Source organism: Psammomys obesus, unplaced genomic scaffold (genome assembly GCF_907164565.1).
Source record: "Psammomys obesus unplaced genomic scaffold, mPsaObe1.curated_primary_1811, whole genome shotgun sequence".
NCBI lineage: Eukaryota > Metazoa > Chordata > Mammalia > Rodentia > Muridae > Psammomys > Psammomys obesus.
The window spans coordinates 24,619,483-24,642,589 of record NW_026596069.1 but is presented as its reverse complement, the minus strand read 5'-3'; the positions used below and the strand labels follow the sequence as shown (position 1 = coordinate 24,642,589).

Here is a 23,107-nt window from a genome sequence, read left to right as displayed (position 1 = left end):
TGTGTGCACCCTGCTGCCCGACCTCATGCAGAAGGCTAAGGGCTCTTGACCCACCACGGCCCAGGAAATGGGACTTTGTCACTGGATATATTGACAAAGAAGTCACACAGTGACCGAGAGCGCCCTGGACGAACTAGGACCCTGAGAGGAAATAATCGTGCTCCTCGGCCACCCTCTTCCAGCAGCGGCAGCGGGCGATCCTTCTTCCCACGAGGCCCCCCCGGCGCACCGCCGCCTCCCTGCCCAAGACGGTGGCCTCGCGCATCCTCCGCGCCCCGGAGCGCGCAGACCCAGGCGTGAGGGCTGCAGGGAGCGCTCCGCGGCACGTGGGGGTGCGTCTGGCCCAGTGCGCTCCCTAGGGGCCGAAGGCGACAGAGCTGGGAGAGGCCACTCGGGCGCTCGGGCCGGGAGGGGGACGGGGCGGGGGGCGAGCAGGAGGGGCAGCACCTGAGGAATCCGCCCCCGGCCGCGGTGGCGCCTCGCTCCGCCCCCGGGGACCGAGCGCGCGGCCCGCGCCCTGCCGCAGAGACGCCAGCCGGCGGCGGCGCTAGCACCTCGGAGCCGAGCGCAGCGCTGCCGAGCCGCCCGGGGCGGCGGAGACCACCCCGACCCTCGCTCCCGCCGGGGCCAGGTGAGCCGCCGCGGGGACGCGCGGGCGCGGGGAGGCGAGGGGCCGGCAGGGCCTGCCCTCCGGTGGCCGGGCACCCTGCCCGCGCGGGGCAGCGCCGCCCGGACCCTGCTGGAGGCGCTGGCGGCGAGGCAGCAGCGGGGAGAGCGGAGGGAGTCGTGCGGCCGGACGGGCGCCGTCGCCAGCGGGAACCCCCATCCCGGTCCCCGTCCCGGCTGCCTCGCTTCGCCGCCTTCGCCGCGGGCCTGTCACCCCGGCTCTGCTGCTGCCTTTGTGGCGGGAGGGAGGTGGTCGGCCAGTGTGGGGCGAAGGAGGCTGCAGTGAGGGGGCGCGTCCCGCCGCTCCCCGAGCACGAGGGGACGGCTAGCGGTCCCCGGGCACCAGATGGGTGTCCGCGCAGAGCGTGGCGAGGGCTGGGCTTGGGGGAGTTGAGAGCTGCCAGACGTGGTCAGGAGTTCGCCGGGGTCCACGCCAAGTGTCACTCGGTCACACGCGCACCTTCCGGTCATTTCCATTTCTCTGAGAGCGGTTCTGAGCTGCCCTCATTCTGAATGAGACACAAAGGATTGCATTGACAGCTGACCGTGAAAACAGACAGCAAGGCGAGGTGTGCCCTGGCCAGGCAGGGTGAAGGCGGGTGGGATGCTAAAGTCCATGGATTCCTGAAGTCCTTCTGAGCTTCGTTAAAAGCAGCTTCTCCGTGTAGGTTCACTGCACGGAGTTTCTCATTGAAACCAAGCCTAAGAAACGTGCATGACAGGGCTCTGCGCCGGAAAGCTGCTGCTTCAAGTTAGATGGAGAACTGAGTCGAGGGACTCCTCCATCATGGTCTGTTTTCTTCTGTAAACTCCACCCGGACCCGTGTCCCTGGCTGGAGAACAAACACATTTTGATTTCTGCTTTTGAAACTGCGAGATTCTCCACCCAAAAGGCCTCCTAAAGGCCCATTTAAAAATATTCTTTTAAATACAGGCAGTTCAGAAGGGTTTTAACCGAATGTTCCTCTTAAAAACATCTCGCTCCTCTGTCATATCCTGGTAAAGTCTGAAATTGTGCTTGGTTACTATTTTTTTCTTTCTGAAAACTTCGGTAAAATTGCAATGTGGAAAACTCATCTAAAAAAGAAAACTTTAAAATGGTTGTTTTGTTGATATAGTAATAAAAATACAAGCATATAAGTATGTTTTAAAAATGGAAATATAAACTTTAATGCATACTGAGTAGTAGTAGGTATTGAGTAACAATTTCAAGGAACATTGAAGAGTATGTGATGCAGATTAAATCCCCTCTTCCACCCATAACTTCTCTTCCATGAGGCAGCCACAGCTGCAAAGCTGTACGTACAAATTCCTGGTAAAATAAAAATATGTTATGGCAGTAGAACAGGAAAGGAGTAGAATATAAGTAAAGATTGCTCATATCTAGATGGATCTGTATATTAATGATAGCAATTACCAATTTGATGTCCTCTTGTGATGACGTAAACTTTTATTTGGTCTGTGGTGGATACCTACTACCTTGATCAGTTAGAAAGTTAAAAATCCTAGAACAAGTTTCCAGTGCAAAGCAGAATGCCTTTCCTTTACACTAGGTTTTGTAACCTTTATTTCCCTTCATCTTGGAACTCTTGGAGGAGAGCAAACGCTAGTTACTTTCTCTATCACAATGTTTTCCTGAAAACACCAAGTAGATATTTGTATTCCCCCATTGACATAGCATATATATATATATATATAATAACATTTTAAAGGGGTGGTGACATAGCTCAGTGGTAGGGTGCTTGGCCTGAGACCCTGTATTCAGTCTCCAGCAACACACACACACACACACACACACACACACACACACACTCACACGCACACTCACACGCACACACACACTCACACACTATAGACAGCAAGAGGCATGGAGGCCAAGGTTAAGATCTCTTTATCTCAGGCCTAGAGTTGCTATGAACTAACCTTACAAAGTACTTTCCTTGGGAATGTCCCTCCTGCTCCTCTCTCCTTAGTTAAACAAAGGAATTGTTATGTGTTTTTTCAAGGGTCCTTCTGACCCCCGAGTTCTATTGTTAACATTGAGGTGTTTGAACACAGAGGAGCTAAGAGTAGACAGTTGGACTTCAGATATTAGACAGTGAGATGATAGGAGGTGGGTGCATGGAGGAGAAGCCAGAGATGTTTGAAGTACATCTCTGTTCTTGGGATTTGATATCTTTGGAGAACAGCGACTTGACTTTCTCACAAAATGTCTGTTTCTGCTGTTGGTGGAGGCCAACTCTGGGGCTGAATGGACCTCTGCATGTCATCTTGGAGAGAAAATTCTCTTCACAGTTAATGGTACTATTTTAAGGAAAACCACTCTTCTCAAATTGTTACTTTTTTTGTGATAAAGTAGAAATAAAGTCCATTCACCTGCCTCAAAGAGTCTTGAGAAAGTAATTAATAACTCTCAGGAGTGTTTAGATTATACATGTCTCTTACAGCTATGCTCTTTTGATTACTATGTAAGTCTACATCCACACTCTTAGCAGGAAGCTTTTCTAACCTTCAGATCACACACAGCGTCTGTCCTGCAGTTCCTGGGTGGGGAGTGACTACAAAGTTGTGCAAGTATAAAAGTTAACTTGGGTCTCTATGAAGGATCTTAATCGATAGATTGAAAAACATACTGTAGGTGGTGATGGCCAGAATCTTTGCTATTAAGATGGTAGTCTACAAATGAATTACAGCCAAAGTCTTAAAGTGCGTGGTGCCTTTACATTTGTAAAGACAATTAAGTAATTTTGATTTACTGACAAAACTCCCCGATAGATTAAGTAACAAGTGACTTTCTAGTTTGGGATTTTACAGTAATTAAAAATATGACCATTCTTATGAATGTAAACGTTCTCCTGCTCCTCCTCACTCAGCTTTTCCTGCCTTTCTTTCTTCTGCTTTAGGGTTGTTTTTCAGGGAGGCAATACAGTGTGGTTGTAAATGGGTGGCTTCGAAGTTAGAAGTTCCGGGTTCAAACCTAGCTATGACATATAAAGGGAATTTTGGTCAAGTAACTTATTTTCTAAGAATTTAGCTTTCTAATCTGTAAAGTGCGTTCTTTAAAAGGTTATGGCAGTTCTCTAAAAGGTTAAGATAAAAAGAAATAACACATGAAAACACATATGGATGTTCTTTCTTTTATTGGAACCATTTTAGATTTCTGGTGATTTGAAACAACTAAATTATTAGTATTTGGTCAGGGTAAAATTGCATACATTTTTTGATTTGTATCTCTCTGTCCTTGTGCTTGGGAGCAAGGAGGGTGGTGACATCACTGCCTCCATGACTTTGCGCTTGACTATATGATGGCCGTATGGATGAGGTCAGTTACAACCTTTGTGAAGACCACATTAAGTCACTCAATAGCCTTTCTAGGTCAACTGCAGATTTTTTTTTTTTTTTTTTTTTTTTTTTGCTTTGTTTTCATCCTACGCTTGCTAGCTATTATAGGTTTAGACTTCGGAACGTTGTTGTTAAAATCAATGTCTAGTATCATATATAAATTTTATTAACGTGCAAATAGTACTCTTTTTCCTTGAAGGGTTGTTTTATAAGTAGTAGAATTGTGGTGACAATTTATGGTCTTTTTTTTTTTTTTCCTTTAAATTAGGAATACTTTTAACAAATCAGGGAGAGGCAATTTATGACGTCCAATTTGGTTATCTTAGGCTACAAATGTATCATGAAGTTCTGTCCCCTGACTAGAGTTCTTATACAGTCAAGGTAGCTTAGTCTACACAAAAGCATGCCCTTGTAAGCTCTGGAGTGCCAGCAGCCCTGATATTTTTGGCAAACACACCCAGTGTGGATAAAGCTGCTCTTTGTGCCTCGAGCTGCAGGAGGGCTCTGCTGTGTACTCTTTCTTTCCTCCCATTCTTGACTGCTGGCCACTCCTCCAAGTCCAGATGTGAAGTTGCATAATGACCTCTCCTCAGCTCTGTGTTTAACCCTGCCACACACCGGTCAGTGTGGTTCTGCCCTGTCTATACGGCAACACAGATAGAGAACTCACTGTCTTTTCCTATACTTTCTGACTCTCTTCAGTAGTCCCTTACAGTAGGGACTGCAGTGATTGGCCGCCAACCCTTGAGAAAGGTTTGCTGCAGGGGACCATGTCTTGAGCTGCCTTCTCTATTCCTGGGCACGGTTCTGTTTTTAATGGTGCTAGTCTAGAAGCAGACTTCAGTCATGGCCTGTGCTGCTGGGTTCACTTGTGTCTACAAGAACAGGACAGCTTATTGTCTTGGCTCTTCTAACTTTTTGTATACACTAAGGAAGTTCTTTTGGGTTTTGTTCTGGAAAGCGGGGTTAGCAATTACTGCTTTAGTTACCAACTTTTTGCAAAGGATTGCAATATGGATTTGTTTTTAGAAGAAAAAAAGGCCCACACATCTGTCCTGTGTTGTCAACATTGCATACAGTTACAATCCTGTTAGGAGTGTTATAACACTTCTTGTAGGTTTTGAGCAAACTTCAACACAATGTGATGGAGCTTGAGTTAGGCACAGACTCTAAGTGTGGACCCTGAGCTACCGAGTTAGAAACCCTGGGAGGCAAGGCCACAAATCTGCAGGTTAACAATCTGTATAAAGCTGGGTGACTTTTCTAGGGGGAAAGAAACTTAATAAAAAAACGTTCCAGCAGTTAAATATCAGTTGTAAACTGATCTGGAGCATCATAAAATTACATGCTAAACAAAGGATGAAAGTTAGCTATTATTACTGTTGGCTACTGTTTGTCATTTAATCTCTTAAAACTAAATTCAGGCAGGAATTACAAACTCAGGCACTAATGTGTGTGGTGAAGAAGAACCCCTGTAAAATAGTAACTCTTATTCTTGCTGAAGTGATAAAGTTAGTGGTTAAGAAAGTCTGAAGGTGGCAGAACCTCAAAGGCTCCTCTGAGCACTGCTTTTTAGGAATGTGGGCACCATTTGACAGCCTAGATAAAGCGCAAAGGTCACATTTTTATGTGAACTTAAACGTTGGCAGTGGATTTTAGTGACAAAAAAATTGACTCAGTGAGCAAATCTGGAAGATAGATCATTTCCATCTTCTAAATTAAGTAATGTGGGTAAAAATATTTGTAACTAACTATTCATGATGGCAGAAGAAATGGTGCTGTTCATCACATAATAATAAAAAAGTATATTGATTAGTAGGCATTTTTCAGTGTTCAGATCATAAAACTTCAATAGATGAAAGACTGGTTTTACCAATTAGGTAAAAAATTGGCTGTTGTCTTCTTCTAAGAGTGAAAACAAAACATTCAGGTTTTTCTGGAAAGCAATTTGGTATCATGTACGAAGACTTTATCAAACTGCCTACTGTAAGACAGTAATCCCAGGCCGGGGTAGTTAGTCATTTAAACGTGAATTAATTAACACTTTTAAGCAAAGACTCTGTTTCCCAACTCTTTTGCGAGTCACATTTCAAGTGTTCAAGAGCCACATGTGTTTGCTGAGTACCATGCGGGTTGTATGGATACGAACAGTCCCTGCACAGGACTCAGTTCAGTTGGAGGGCACCTAATTCCTTTGAGATCTCCTTCCCAGGAATTTGTTGGGAAGAAAGAACTAGGCCTGATGTGGGCGCCGTGCAGCTGGACTCTAAGTGCTCAGGAGCCTGAGGCAGGAGGATCTGGGACTGGAGGCCTGAGCTACAGAGCAGAACTCTGTTCCAAAGAAAAGGAAGTTCTTAGCCAAACATAACAGAAGCGGATAGAAAAATGATGACATGAATATTATTTCTAATAGTAAAAGCGTAGGTCTGGAGAAATGGACCTGTTTGTAAAGATGCTTGCCACCAGTCCTGACGACCTGAGTTCTAGCACCAGGACCTGGGTGGAGGAGAAAGTGAACCATCTCTGACAAATTGCCTCCTGACCTCCACACGTATACTGTGGCACCCACACGTGTGTGTGTGTGTGTGTGTGTGTGTGTGTGTGTGTGTGTGTACACACAGAAAATAAGTAAATGTAAAAAAGGAGTATAAAGTTTAGAAAGAATCTAAATACCAGGTTAAGAGGAAAAAAAATCAGTTAACAGTAAAATTTGTAAAAATAGTATGAAATTTATTGAGTTAAAACATTCTATGATAGAATTGTTTTGCTCATTTAGGTAGGCAGCTTAGATTTGGGAACCAATCCTCCTGAAAAAATACACAACCTTTCTCTGTAGGTTCTTGTTAGAAACACCTCTCCTCCTGTCTTGCAGTCTGTTGGCTGCAACTCTCTAGCAGGGAACAGGAATCTGTGAATTAACAAACTCTGCCTCCATCCACACGATGGATCCCTCAAGTTGCATCTGTTTTACTACAACCAAGCTACAGTTCCTGAATTCCGTCTAGGCCCTGTTCTAATGTGGGGCTGCCGCTGTGAAGATAAGTTTCTCTATCTAAACAAAGGAAAATGAGCAAAACACCTGCCTTCTAGATTGAATCCTTTAGATTGTGAAATGCTAGAAAGGAAATTAGAATAGAACGTGAGCCTGAGCCGTCCTGCAGAACCGAAGCCGCGGGGCCTCCATGACACAGGGCAACAGCAGAATCCCCAAGAGGAATCCCAGGGAGGATCCATGGTGCAGAGGCCAGAGGCCTCCAACCACACCAATGACTCACCGCAACGAGCATTTGCACGTAGAGCTGTTTGGGCGAAAGGGTGTACCGAGCGACGCACTGTGACATACCACGGCTCCACAGTGAGATTGTTTGTTTTGTTTGTTTTCTTTGACGAGGAAACTTGCAAAGGCAGAAGGCTGATATGGAGGGATGAGGAGTTAGTGGAATTGGGGTGCATGCTGTGAAATTCACAAAGAATCAATAAAAAAAGGAAGAAAGAAAGAAAACCAAAGAAGAGAAAGTGAGCCTGAGGTTGCATCATTGAGACCCGACCCTGGGTAAAGACCTGAGTAGGTAAGGGGCCCAGCCCTCAGGAGTTTGCTGATAAGGTCAGAGGGGAGTCTTCAGTCCTTTGTCTTCTCCACGGTGCTGGACTCTGTGAATTCTTTGTAATGAAATTAAACATCCTCCAATTCACGAAAGTGTTGGAACTGTCCCTCAGTGTATCACCCTCCAGAAGTAGTGTTGTGACACAGATGGTGGGAAGCTGCCATGGCTGCAGGTTTCCAGTGTGGAGGGGAGAGGTAACTGCTGCGTTCTTTCTTTTCTCTACCGTCATTAAATGAGATGTAAGATACTCTTTTCGCTGAGCTTATTCATACATCTTCATGGTGTGTTTAGGAAAACTATCACATAGTATCTACTTCAGGGAGCCAAGGAAATGTCTCTTTTGAGAGTTCTGCTTATTTGACATTTTTATTTGGCTCTTTATTCACATGTGTGTGGGTGAAGGCGGGCCTGCGTGCCACAGCATGTGCTACTTTGGCGGGGTCCTTCTGCCTTCCATGAGTCTCAGGTAGCACTCGGGCCATCAGGCTCAGACAGCACACGGCTTCCTCATGAGCCAGCGCAGCCATCCCGTCTCCTCTCCACTCACACCCACCTTTTAAGAATGAATTTAAATCTATTACGCTGTCCCCCCCCCCCCACTTCTTTCTCTCTACCGTCTTTAAATTTGGTCCAAAAGTGTTAAATCTTAGAATCAACACCATCGTGTCTTTGTGGCTACTCTTTTTAGATCTCTCTGAATCTTTTTATACATGTATATATTTACCAACAGAGGTAATTTTCTATCAGTGGGATCATATCATAGTTTTTAAGCTAGTAGTCATTTCTTTTTACGAAAATGACTTTATTTTTCATTTTTTATTGTATGTTTCTCTGTATGCATATGGCATATGTGAGCTGTGGTATCCATGTGGAAGTCAGAAAACAGCTTTGGGAGTTGATTCTCTCTGTCTTCCTTCATGTGGATTTTAGGATTCAAACTTAGTTGTCAGCCTTGCCTTATTGGGCAGCAAGAGCTCCTAACCACTGAGTTGCCTCATTGGCATAAAGGCAGATTTCTGAGATCTCTCTTTCTGTCTGTCTCTGTTGCTCTGTCTGTCTCTGTTTCTGTCTCTTTCTCTCTCTCCTTTCATCCTTCCCTCCCTTCCTTCTAAGAGACACCACTGGATCCCTTGGGGTTCTAGCCACAGGCAGTTGTGAGCTGCCCAATGTGAGTGCTGGGAACTGAATTCAGGTCCTCTGCCAGAGCAGTATGTATTCTTAACCTCTGAGCCATCTCCCCAGCCTTTAAAATGTTTGTAATACTTTAAAATATTTTGCAGATAGTATGGTTAACTGCTTACAGAATCACCATTTGAAATAGTCAGTAAATATGAAAAATGCCCAGCCCTATTTGTTAGGTGACAAAGCATGATAAGCTATACCATTTGATAATATTAATACAGAACTTTAATATACATTAAAATATAAAGAATCAGTCTGTTTCCTCACTGAAAAACCCATGTAGATATTTTATTTTAAAATTTATGTTAAAGTTTATTGTAAAATTTATGTTAAAACAAAATTTACCTCAGAGTTTTCTATTTGCTAGGAGAACTTAAGAGAAAATAAAACTATAAGGTGAGAACAAAGCTTAGAAGATGATTATTTTTTACATTACCTCTTTTTATCAGTGCTAAGCTTTGAGGTAATAACCTCACTCAGGCTACCATTGAGTCATACTCTCAGGAAATCATATTTTTTACATTTTCATTAGTTTCTGAGAATTTCATACACTGTATTTTGATCTTATTTACCCTCCCCCCAAAGATTAAAATGGGATGTAATTTGCACAGCACTCTGTGTTCAAGAGGGTTCCCTTCCATTTCTGAATGCAGTGTGATTGATGTTACAGCAGAGAACAATTTACTCCAAGAAACAATACCACGTTTTTTGTGTGTGACTTTCCCACAGTCACCTGACTTGTTCTGCTTGCTTTCTGCTTTATCATGTATGGTTCTCAGTATCTGCTGAAAGCTGAAATTACAGCTAATGTCAAACAGTGTAAAACAGCCACACTATAATATTTTTTCCATTTTCAAAAAAAAAAATTAAATACTTAACATTTGGAGAAAGTCTACTTTCTTATGTTTAGATTTTAAATGGAATTCTTTTTTTAAAAAACATTTAAAAGTTGTTTATCTATGGGTGTGAATGTTTTCCCTCAATGTGTATATGTGTATCATATATGTGCCTAGTTCCTGAAAGGGCCAGCAGAAGGCGACAGATCTTTGGGAACTGGAGTTACAGGTGGTTGTAAGCCACCACGTGGGTTCTGGGAATCCAAGCCAGCTCCTCTGCAAGAGTAACACTGAGTCATCTCTCCAGCCCCTTAAATAGAATTCTTAACTAGAACAATAACATCAGAACAATATGAAACTCAGAAAAACTATAGTATTGACAGTCTTAAAATAATGAGTCATTACTATTTTGTGTGAAATATTTATCAAAATGTATAGATAATTTTAAACATCAGTAAAATAGATTTATTACTAGCATTTCCAAAATCTTTCAGTGACTTAGGTGTTTTAAGTTTGTCTAGCATTTCTTCTGTTGATCAATTTTTCCTCCATGCCATTTTGAAGCTTTGAATGTCGTTTTAAAATCAGTCTCCACCATCAGCCTTGGAACCTTTCCCAAAGGAAAATGCCTTAAACCTTAGTCTCCTATGAGGTGCATGTAGCAAAAGAAAAAGCGAGTGTAATTAGTAGCAATACATTTGCTTTATCACTAATGTATCCAAGGGGCTGTAAGAGAGTAACCATTCAATACCAGACACAAAGGATCTCTCTGCATGTGATGATCTCTGTTCATGTATTTTGCTTTGTCTTTCTTGAGAGATGGTCTTCTTTATAGCACAGGCCACACTCTAACTCATGATTCCCCTGCCTCTGCTTCTGGAATGCTAGAATGACAGGTGTGGGCCACCCTATCTGGCAGCCAGGCTCTTTAAGTCATTCTTTAGCATCCTTAGCTTATTGGAATTTGTCTTGGTCCAGTGTGTCCTTACTAATTTGCAGCATACTCAAGATTTAAATCTTCTCATAGCTCTCACTAGTCGTAGAAAAAGAAAGATGATTTTATTTATTTATTTATTTAGATGTTACTATGTAGCCCTTGGTTGGCCTGAAACTTGTACACCAGCCTGCTTCTGCCTCCCAAGTACTGGGTTTATAAGCATATGCTACCATGTCCGCTTAAATGTTTGTTTTAAAGAAAGTTTACCCCAAACCCTAAAGAGATGCCCAAATCTCCTTGGTCAAAACTTTATCACATGCTCATTGGCAAGAAAAATGGACATATGTAGAACCTTTGAGAGTTCCCTAAACCTGAAAGAAAGGTTTGTGCTCTAGGTAAACATACACAAACTTGGGAGTTGTTAATACTAAGGAAGGCGAGAAAGTGGCCGATTAAGCAGTCAGAAGTCTGTAGCATGAAGCTGAATTCCCTCAGTTCCTTCCAAGGCTTTTCATAGTCTGACACCACAACAATCTAATATGAAACCTCAGTTTTAAAAGATGTCTTCTCTTCTATCTGTGTCTTATCTCAACATGCTGGCTTGCGTCTTGATTCCTGTTTCTCATTTATAAAAAGTTCTCCTTAAAGTTTAGAACAGATATGGTGGTTTAAATTAAAATTAATTCAAAATATGTTTGGTGTGTGTTTGCAGATGTGTATGCACAGGCCAGAGGACAAGCTGAGGTGTCATCCTTAGAAACATAGCTCACCTCCTTTGAGACAGGGTTTCCCACAGGGGTCTGGGGCTCACAAATTAGGCTATCCCATCACAGGATCAAATGCTAACTGTGATGGATTTTGGACAGCGTCCTTACTCAAAGCTGTATTGGAATTGTTTGATACTGAGAGATATTAAGTGGACCATCTGGATAATATGGCAAAGCAGTTAAGTCTGAAGTGTGGGGTTCGGTGATGGGATTTCAGATATCTAACGGGTTGATACTGTTGCAGAGACCCCTGAGCCTGCAGTGTGCCTTATCTGAACTGGTGCCTCAGAGCAGAATTTGCTTAGAAATAGGATAATGCATAGTATAATTGTGTATCAGTGCTTTCAGATATGCGGTAGAGACAAAGGGAAGGAGAGGAGAAGAAAATATTTGCATGTGCATAAAACACATGTCTCTGAAAAATAACCATAAAGGACTTTGTGGCCCCTATACTTTTCTCCGCTTAGTCTTCTCATAGAATGTAATAATTTGCAGCGAGCTTTAATAGTTTTGTTTGATTGTTTAATTAACGAAAGCCAATGGATATTGTCTCATATGCTATATATACCTTATTTCTAGCCTATGAATTTTTTCTTTTGTTTGTTTGTTATTTTTTTTTTTTAAATACAGGGTTTCTCTGTGTAGCCTTGGCTGTCCAGGACTCACTTTGTAGACCAGGGTAGCCCAAACTGACAGAGATCAGCCTGCCTCTGTCTCCCTGAGTGCTGGTGTGTACAAGCATGTGCCACTGCTCCCCAGCTGAAATTTTTATTTTTAAAGTTACAAAAAAAAAAAAAAAAAAAAGGAAAGCTCAAGAAGAGACAGTGTTTCACAAGCCCTGGGTAGGAGTCCGCATGCAGACAGAGGCTGCTGGACTTCACAGCCACTTTTCCTTCCTTAGGTCATCCTCTCGACATTTTTGTGACTCCTAGATTATAAGATTGTCAGGAAATGTGTCTCGAGGTGTTCTGTGGTGTCCAGGGAGACAGGCTGGGGTGGGTGTGTGCTGAGGTGACCTATTAGCTCTTCCAGACCTCAGGGGAAACAGGCTGTGTTCGAGTGCAAGGCCGCAGTGTGGTGGTGAAGGAGTCAGTAGGGGTCACCTACGTTCACTCAACAGGCTTGACCCAAGGCTCCAAAGCTGCAGACGCCCTGTTCCTTTTCCTTAGGTCTGTATCCAAAGCTCTTGGGGCCAAACACATGGAACAGATGTTTATTAAAAAGTGAATAAATTCTGCATTGAGACCTGCCAGCTCTCGTCTATGACTCTATATCCTCCTAACCCACACCAGGCTTCATTCAGGTCTAAGCTGTAACTCTGTAGGGAAGAGAGGGAGAGAGCTTGGGACAGAAGAATCTTCACTCCTTCACTGGAATACCAGGCCAAGGCTCATGCCCTTTGAGATTTGAAATAAAGGTTGGTAACAAGGAAAATAAATTCAAAACAATTCTGTGGCTGAGGTTGAAGGGAAATTAATTTTATTACTTCTTTTTGAAGTTTAAAAATTATTTCTGTAAATCTTTATACATATTTTATTCACCTTCAAACTTACTTATTTAGTAATTGGCTTATATGCTTTAAGTAATATAGGCTTGGTGCACATCTTTAATCCCAGAACTCAGGAGGCAGAGGCAGATAGATGGATCTGAGTTTGAGGCCAGCCTTGTCTACAGAGTGAGTTCTAGGACAGCCAAGGGCTACACAGAGAAACCCTGTCTTGAAAACAAAACCAAAACCAAAAAAAGAAACTATGCATTTCTATGATATACCATATAATGGGGTAGAACCATGAAAAGGATAGTTCAGAAGCAAGTGTTCTGCAAAATATGACCATTTTTTTAATAGTGAATAAATGCTAATTAATTCCTGTTGCTGAGTAGGTTTTTGAAAAAACTTCCTAAGGCAAAGCATTGTAAGCTTGTTTCCAATATTCTTTCCAGTAGATTATCCTAAATCTGTACGTGGCAGGAAGCCAAAGTTCATATATTATAAACACCATAATTCCATCTTAGAGTAAAGGCTTTTTAGTCTGTAGTGATATTTTTAAGGCAGTAATAATTATAATATCAAACTATCTGTCTCTCAGTTTTCATTTGGACAAGAAGTAATTATTTTCTCAAGTGAATTTCTCACTTCCTGAAAAAATAATTTTTTCTTTATAGTTTTCTGACTGAGCAAAACGTTGGTATTGAGTGGTGATAATAGAATTCTCCACTAGGCAGGAAATTAATACCAGAAATTAATAAGACTTTGTTAGGCACCTGTGGCTAGACTAGATACTGTGAAAAAGAGACAGGCACACACAGGGTAGTTCCTTCCCGGGGAAAATGACAGCAGTTATAAGCTGGTGCTGGGGCTGTGGTTCTGTAGATTCAGATTGGATTTTATGTGAAGCATGCTCCTCAAGCCATCACTAACTCAACAAAAATTACATAGCATAAGATGTAAGGGCATTTGTTCTGTTTCCCAACACCAAAATTAGAAAAGGATCTAATTAAAGCTAAGACATTAATGGAGTTAAAATGTGCATTTCCTCTTTTTTTCTTGTTTTATTTAAGCCAAAGGATGCTTTAAACTTGTTTCTGAGGCATTGGATGTGAAATCTGAAGCAGCTGGGCTGATGCTGATGTTGAGGAGATACCATTCCGAGCTCTGTGAAGTCAGTGAGGCTTCGTGGATGCTAAAACCGTGACACGCATCCTTTGGCAGGGGGTGGGGGGATTGTGTTTGCATAGGCGCGCGTGTATGTGTGCAGTGGCGCAGGTGTAGAGGTCGGAAGACAGCTTTCAGGGGTGGGCTCCTTCCTTCCACCATGTTGGGCGCCCAAGAATCGAACTCAGATCTTAAGGGTCCGTCTCACTGCCATCCACCTTAATATTTTGTTTGTTTGTTTGTTTACTTATTTTGAGGCAGATTCTTTCATTGAACCTTGGACTTACCAGTCTTCTAGACTGGCTAGTAAGCCCTAGGGACCCACCTGCTTCTAGGATTAGGGACGACAGTGTCTGGCTGTTCTGTGAATGTTGGGTTCTCAACTCCAACATTCTTTCACCTCCTCAACCCAGAAGGATGGAGAAGAAATGGAATATCAATATCAGTTCATATCCTTTTGTATTATAGAGCAGGAACTAATTTTAGTAAATGTGCTCCTGCTCAGATGCCTATTCTGTAGAAAGTTTAAGGCATATGGAGTTACCAATTAGAAAGAAGATGAATGAAGGCTCATTTTAACCTTTGGACTGTGTTTAAAGCACGGTCTACAATTATATGAGGTGGCTTCATACATTACTGTTCTACTGATACATTAGATTATAAAGAAAATAATAAACTCTTAGAGTTCTTAAAGCATCTTAAAATTATTTTTTTTAAAGGCAGAGACAGGCAGATCTCTGAGTTCAAGGCCAACCTGTCTAGGGTGGGTTCCAGTATGCCCAGGGCTACACAGAAAAACTCTGTATCAAAAAACCAAAATTTATATGTATATATACACAGATATATTAATATATATTGAAATTAGCTTACAAAGTAGTGGGTTTCCTTATGTCTTTTTTCCTTCACACATCTTATTTTGAGTTAACTCACTCCTCAGCCCTCCTGTCTCTAGACCCAGTTAATCCTTTCACCCTCAATATTGCCCCTCTTCTTTCATAGTTCATGCTCCTAAAGCATTTTCTTTCTTATAATTAACTCCTTAGACATTGGTGCTTTTCATCAATGACAACTGTGTGTTAATTTAGCTCTTGGTATGTTTTTATTCTGTATAGTAAGAGTAAGATGAGATTAATTCAACATTTATCACAGATATTATCTATTTTATGGACTGTATGTTTATGGGACAAGAAAGCCTCCTCCACACGGATCTTCCACAAAGGCTGTCATTCAAATAGAGAAGACACTGACTTTAGAATTGACTCTGAGCCTCGGGAGTTTGGAGAAAGAGAAGAGAAAGCTGTAGAAGAAGCAAGAACAAAATTTGTGTTTAAAGGGAGAGCCAGCCACATGTAAGACTGGTGTTAATATTTCTGTTTGCAAGGAAAATGCCTCAGCACTATTATCTATTATAATAGATATTATCTATTATCTAGTTTTTTTTTTATTGGTCTAATGAAATTAAATTTCTACCAGATTTGTAGACCACTGTAAGGCAGAAATACAGGTTACAGTACAAAGTAAAAACAAAAACAAAAAAAGGCTTAATTATCACAGTTAGAACACAGAACTTACATAACAGTGTTTTAAAACATCTTTAGTCTGTTATTTTAAAACACATCAAAGAAAAAGATCAGAAGTTAGTCTGCAAGATTTTAGCTTATGTATTATACAGTCATTTCTTGTTTTTTATATGGTTTGATTTATTAAAACTTGGTTTATACACGGAAAGTCTGAGTTGGGTTTTGTGAGTAGAATTCTCTTTTGACTTTGGTGCTTAGGTTTAATTTTTCTTAATTTGTAAAGCATTGCCATGGAAATCCCAAGGAAGTGGCATATGAATTTATCTGTGTAAAGATAGTTGTGTGGCCACACATTTCCTTTCCCCAAGGATGGGAGACTTGAGTTTGCGACAGCATGGGTATGTGGAGGTTGGCGCGGCCAGCGGCTTTTGTGTGTGTTTCATTTAAATGTAAATTTATCTGAGGGACTCTAAAGATGAGCTCAAAAAGGAAAGAGAACTTTAACATGAATAGTCATTTTTTTCATGAATACTGAAATCCCTGTTTTATGCCAGAGAGAAAGAAAAAATAATAAAAACCAACAGCATTAAACAGCCTTTTTTTCAAGATTCTTAATTGGTTACCAATTTTCTTTCATTAACAATATTGCCAAGAATTAAATGAAACAAAAATTAATTTTGCTAAGCAATTTATAGGATGATGCTGAATATTCTTTTGCAGTATTATGTAAAGAAAAAGAGTAGTGTTCAGATGGTAGCAATACATCTTCAAAATGAAATCTGAGACACCCCCAAACAACTATTGCAGACAGCAAAAGCACATTAATATAATGTGTGACACACACCTCTACGAACTGTATGTATCTAGGATATATTTTATTCAATAAATAAAACTTGGTCTCATCTTGTGATTATAAAATACAAAAACAGTTTGGAAGCAGGTTATCACGACTGAGACAAACGGTCAAGCTTGGGAGCTCTATATTTGTGCTTTTATCCCCTTGTCCCCACTGGCATGGCCAACAGCCAAGCTCAGTCTCTTCTGGAGGGGACCTTCTGGTGTCTTTAGAGGTCCTTTCTACTGTCCTGCAGTAAGACGGGCCGTTCCTCAGGGTTGCTGCTGATCACATATCTTGAAGTCATCTTTGTCTTCAGTCCTTGTCCTCCCACCATGTAATTATCTTGTGTTAAACAAACAAACACGTAGCCCCAAACCTCTTTGATCCACCCTAACCTTTCTATATGTTAATTTTGGAAGAGTGATACCACGGTGTACCAATAAAATGTACTCCTGCGTCGACATTTTCAAAGTAATTATAAAAAAAGGATTATAAAGTTTGCTGAAGGGATTATTATTTGTTGGTTGATAAAATTTAGAACTTGAGTGCCCTAAAAATGTAAATATTTCCCAAGCCAACCCCTGTAGAGTCAAGGGTTCCTTTCAAAGAAAAGAATTAATTTATTCTAAATCTAACTTTAGCCTAAAAGAGTGGGCTGAACATTTTTAGCAGCCTTTAATTTTTATTCATACCACTCTTAAATAATTGAATTTCCATTGAGTGTTTGCAAATTTGAGGCACAATACCTCATGTTTTACTCTAACCATTGCTGTTTTGAGTTCAAAACTGTTTCCCAGTAATCAATAGTTTGAAATGACGTGCCTATAGCAGACTTTTAAGTCACAGATTCTTTTGAACGAAAGTCACAGGTGTCATTTTGTAAGCAAACTCCGTGACTGTCTCTCTTCCATTTTCCCTGAGTAGCAGTGGTGTGTGCTGAGGCATTTTCCTTGCAAACAGAAATATTAGCACCAGTCTTACATGTGGCTGGCTCTCCCTTTAAACACAAATTTTGTTCTTGCTTCTTCTACAGCTTTCTCTTCTCTTTCTCCAAACTCCCGAGGCTCAGAGTCAATTCTAAAGTCAGTGTCTTCTTTATTTGAATGACAGCCTTTGTGGAAGATCTGTGTGGAGGAGGCTTTCTTGTCCCATAAACATACAGTCCATAAATATTTTCGAAAGCCCTGTGCTATGCTTAGACCTTTACTTTTCAAATAGTTGCTTCTTTTTTAGACAAATAAAAAACAAACCCACTGATTGACAAAGCCCACTTAGTGGGACATGTGAATTTCGTAACACAATTTTTATGTTTCTTAATATGTCTTAAAATTTTGCATTAATATCTATTATGATGATTTTAATTGGTAGCTTGTCCTTGGTAATTGTATTAAGTATTTCTGGGTTACGGACCATAACACCTTTGCAATGTGATATCCCAGTGATGACTTCCTGCGACAAACATCTGTGATGAATCTGTTCCCTGGATTTTTATTTTTCCTTCCTATTTTGTATCAAGGAGAACAGATTAGCATAGACATTTTTCATCATTACATGAATGGAATTTTGTGGCCTGTGTAGGAAACAGAGAGTGATTTGTTAGTGGTGATTTATTTTCAGTAAGTGTGGCCTGGCCACTCTCTCAACTTCTAAGGGAATTCCATTTCAACCATTAGATACCATTGAGGTGGAGGGTGTCTGTGATTGGAAAACTCTTATACCTTATACACAGGATGGTTCCTGGTAAGTGAAATGCTACTTGAATTTATTTCTGGAGCGTCAAGGCAAGTGGGGGATGGGGAGAATGAAACTTGAATCAGTGACCATCTGGCCTAGATTTGGCTGATTTCCTGTGCATGGCTCTTTGTTCCAGGCACACAATGGATTGTTCCTTTTAAAGATAAGAATTCTGTTGTGACTTTGTGCTGAATCAGCAGGTTTGGTTTGGGATTGCAAACAGGGACTCATATTGGGGGCCTTCTATTGTTCTTCAGTCCCCATCCTGTTTCCATCGACGGCAACAATGTTTCAAGAGTTTTCTATAGATTAATAGAGACATATTTGAATAAAATAATTGTTAATGAAACTTTCTAGTTTGGCATTGTCTGTTTAAGAAATTGAAATTTTTCTTATCTCTAGTTTTCAAAATTGATATTTTCCTAGTTTTTTTTTTTTTTTTAACAAGCCTTTCTAATCCAATCTTCTGTCTGAACTTGAACTTTCCATTTGGTGGTTTGGAGAGCTGTACTAAATCTGAGCAAAGCTTTCAGGCCATTTCATGTGGCCTTCATTGTCACCTATCTGCAAATCAGATTTTGGGAAGTTGGAGCTCTCCTTTTTTTTTTTTTTTTTTTTTTTTAAAAAAAAAAAAGAGGTGGTTATTGACTAGAAGGGGGGAATTTTGTTTGCCCAGCATTCCAAGTAAGCTAGCCACCAGTGTTTCTAGGCCTCCTCATATGTGGTGGAGATCAGAATCCAGTTAAATGCCACTTTCCATAAGACAAGAGCTAACCTCTTGCTGTGTGACTACGAAATAAAAAAAATAAAAATGATAACTTTTTTCTCCTGAAGTGATAGGAGGGCTGCCAGACTTTATCATTTAGTGTACCTCTCGTCTACTTGAGGCTGAATTGCCTCTTACCACTCCAGGACACAGTTATCTCCAACTTCTCCTGAAGCTACTTATAACTTTAAAAACCAAGCATCAGAGTCAACTGCCTTGAAATCTAATCTCTAATTCTTCCGTGTGCATGCAGGTACTTTTTAGGTATTACAAGATCTATGGGCCTGATCTTAAGAAGGGAGCTTACTAGCTGGTTCCTTGGGACTCTGTGCAACAGTTTAGTATCCTTCGGTGCCATTAATTTTAGATCCACACCTAGCAAAAATGAGTGAGAAGAAATAACATGACAAATTTGCTTTTGTCCACTTGAGGCATTGTCCATTCATATGCCCCCTTTTCTTTTGAGGTATCTTTAATTGATTATTGGCTCTCTCTGATCCTAAGAAGGCCCCAGAATTGCTTGCTGGTTAAGTGCATTAGTTTGGAAGCACAGATGTTATGGACTTCATGAATGTTAATAGAATATTGGAATAGAATATTCTGAATTAAAGAATTAGTTAAATAGAATAAGTCAGAGTTAGAAACTACAACAGCATGACAACATTTTCTCTATTTCTCCCCTGCTTTAATTTGGGAAGCTAGTTTGAGGAAGAAGGGAAGGTCTTATCCTTTTCACCCATCCCCCTTCTGGCTACCCTTCACCCCCAACCTCTAACTCTTCTTCAAGTCTCACTGAGGGATTATAGTCTCTCCAGAGGCTTGGCTGCAGATGCCTGGAAAGTTTACACTGCAGAGAGTTGTTTTGTTTGGCATAGCTAATCAGGAGCCAGGCTGGAATTGCTCATAGCTGTCATTCAGGTTTTGTTTCAAAGTCCAAGGACCTGCTGGGAAAAACAAAAAGCTAATGAAAGCTGACTGTATTTAGGCCTCAAATCTATGGAATCTGAAATGATGCCTTGACAGTGTATTCTTATCCTTCCACATTCTTGCTGTTGCTAAGGTAACAGATTTTTAGAGGCTTTTCATCTTCATTGTCAAGTATTTGCTACACTTATTGTTGTTTCTCAGATTAGAGCAATTCAGATTATCTCCTTTTGAGATGAAGTAAAAAGAGAAAATAGCAGGAATAAAATGTCTGAATCAATTACCTTGAATGCTAGTAAGATCAGGTTTTTTTTTTTTTTTCCATTTGTTTGTTTTGTTTTGTTTTTATGTCTTAAAACCCTTAGCTTCACAACACATGTTAAAATTTAGGACAAGATTCTCAACCTTAGGAGTGTTACGTATGTGAAGCCCCCGCTACTGTAAAGTGATCTAGTAAGTATTCCTACAATCTGTAGGAATCAGCCCAAGAGAAAAGGTTTATACTGAGAAGTCTTTATAAATCAGTCTTCTTGAATAGAAAACCAAGTAATGTAAAAAAAATGATGAGCCACATCTGAAAGTGGAAAATCCAAGAAGTATGTGGTGCTGAGCATAGTTTGCAGAACTACAAACCCTTGGTCTTTTAATATTTGCTTTCACAGATGTGTTGCCTTAATGGATGAACTTTCATCTCCTTGAGAATGCTGTTATTTTACAGTCCAAAAGCCGTACACATTACTCGTGGTTTGTTAAGTAATAAAGGAAAAATGAATTTTATGCAGACAAGGTGTTCTTTGGCCCGGCTTTAGATGTGAAAGCCCCACGGATGTGCTTTGTGTGGTTGCTATTGTCAAGATATTGACTCACTGAGAGATAACAGGTTTGTTTTTTTTTTTTCACAGATTTATCGAACATCTTCATCCCATGAGCTTTTTCCTATGGCAAAAGCTAGAATATTGAAATGATGCAGTTTTAGTACTGATTGGATCACATCACTAATTTGGTCCTGACCAAAAACTCTATATTCATAGAGATAAGATCTGGGTTAAAATGAGAGAGGGAGCATCTGGCCAAGGGAAGAGAAGCCATAGGTCTGGGCGAGCCGTGGCCAAGTGTGTCAGAAGGGCCCCATCCTCTCCCCTCCTCTCCTCTCTGCCTTTCTGACTGTGTGGTCCTCAAGGCCCCACTCAGCTCCCTGTTATCATTATCTCTGGTTAACTAGACCAGGTGTCCAGGTAGAGAGGCCGTATTCTCAGCCTGTCAAAACTGTGTTCAGATACAGTATTCTGGTTAAAAAAACAAAACAAAACAAAACAAAAACTTTTTTTTGAAGAGAATGATTATGATTGGGAGATATGAACATAAACTGAATGTATCAGCTGAAGTGGAGAAATTTAACCAGGTAACATTTTTAAGGAAACAGCACAGCCATCTTTAAGGGCTTGCATGCAGAATTAGGGTGCAGCTAGAATTAGGTTTATTCAAATTACCTTTAAGGAGTGCTTTTCAAACTGTCCTCTACAGAGCTTCTCCGGTTTTGTGGTGCAGCCTTGCACTGTACTGGGGCAGGGAGGGGCCAAGCCAGACATGCTGAGTGTCCCCTGCAGTTACCTTCAGAACAGTTCTACTTTCAACTTCTTTCTGTGCTGGGTTTGTACCTGATATTAAAAAACAAGCAAGACATCATACTTCTTTAATAGTCTTGAAATCACTATCATATAGAATAACAGATACGAGTTGTAGTTCAAGTTAGAATAAAATATCTTAGCCACAGAGACAGAAAATTTAAATGGTGAGTTGTGATTTCCACATTTGATCACAAGCTTAGTGAAAATTTTAAGCTTAGAGAAAACGCTGGGCCGGATGGCATTTAAATTGCTAATAGTTCTCAGATTGTGTAGGGTTTTTTTTTTTTTTTTCTTTTATGGTTGGGGCCAGATAATTTGGCACCTAGCTGGTCTCTATAGGTTTGGGAGTAAAGTCCATCTCCTCGCTGAGGAGGGCTCCAGAGGAACAATATCTTCACTGCTTTGGGATTCTTCAGATCCTAGCACAGATGTGGGGCCAAGAAGGGCCTGTTTGTGGAAGAAGTGCTTGCCTGATTGCTCCATCTAGTCATGAAGGTGATAAGGGAAGGTATTCGCAGGAATTTTCTCCAGCTTTCCCCTTTGCCCTTCAGGAACAGCCGCAACCTCAAAGGAGATGGAAGATAACCCACCCCTCTTTTTTTTTTTTTTTTTCTGCCAGGAGACCAGATTACAACTGTGTCTGGAAAAGTGGGCATGGCTCTTTGAGCCTAAGAGATAAAAACTTGAGTGTAGAAGCCTTGACTCTTTATGTGAATTGAGAAACTGAGGCAAGCAGCGGACAGGAGTGAATTTTCCTAGTATACTTACTGCAGCTACAGAAATACATTAGGAAGTAGTATAACAGCAGTCAGAACTTGAGGGTTTTTTTTTTCTTTTTGTCCAGTTGTTTTTGACATATTGAAACTGTGACTGAAAGTCTGAGTTACAAGGTTTCCCAGATGCAAGACTGAAATCCAGTAACGATAATTCTGATGGGAGCAGATGGGAGCTTGGTAGATCCCCTACACAGAGACCTCTCATAGTCTCTCTTTTTACTTGGTGGAAAGGAGAAAAGAATTTTCCAACTCCTGGCACAATACTCTGTATGGAGTAGACATTGATAGAGAGCTCATAGAATTGAACTCAATGCCATTATCATGACTTTTAGGAGTAAATATAAACTCCACAGTGTTTATCGTTACTGGTAATCTTTGTCATGGTTGCTTGAAATTACCTGTACTTTAAAAATTCAGATGAGTTTAGGGATAAACTTTATGATGGTAACATCTTAGAGCTCAAATGGGAGACTGGTCAAATCAAGTTTTGAGAATATTTCTCTGGTCAAGTCGTTCTGTGTTGATAAGTGTCAGGAAGCCTAGAGCCAGTATTGATTTCATCATTAAGGAAACCTCGGGGGCTGGAGAGATAGCTTAGTAGGTAAGGGTGCTTGCCTGGAAAGATGAAAACCTGAGTTCAAATCTCCAGAAACCAAATAAAAAGCCACACATGGCTTCACGTGCCTGTAGCCCTAACAATGGGAAGAGAGATGGGTAGCTTTTGAGAGCTCTCTGGCTAGCCAGCTAGACCACAAGGCAAACTGCTTGTTCAGTGAGAGGCCTGTGTCAAGGCAATACTGTGATAGCACTAAACAGCTGGTCTCTGATTGTATGCACATGGGCATATACCTACATACCTTCACACCCCTGCACTCATGTGCATAACACACACACACACACACACACACACACACACACACACACACACACACA

At 40.9% G+C, this 23,107-nt stretch overlaps 1 protein-coding gene across 1 annotated transcript in view; it reads left to right on the top strand.

Annotated features, from left to right (window-relative positions):
- Positions 1 to 358: 358 nt before the first annotated feature.
- Greb1l (GREB1 like retinoic acid receptor coactivator) overlaps positions 359 to 23,107 on the top strand; it is a 234,634-nt gene continuing 211,885 nt past the window's right edge. The window contains exon 1 of the mRNA XM_055625276.1: positions 359 to 631. The gene's annotated coding sequence lies outside the window, so the exon portion shown is untranslated. The remainder of the gene's footprint in view (positions 632 to 23,107) is intronic.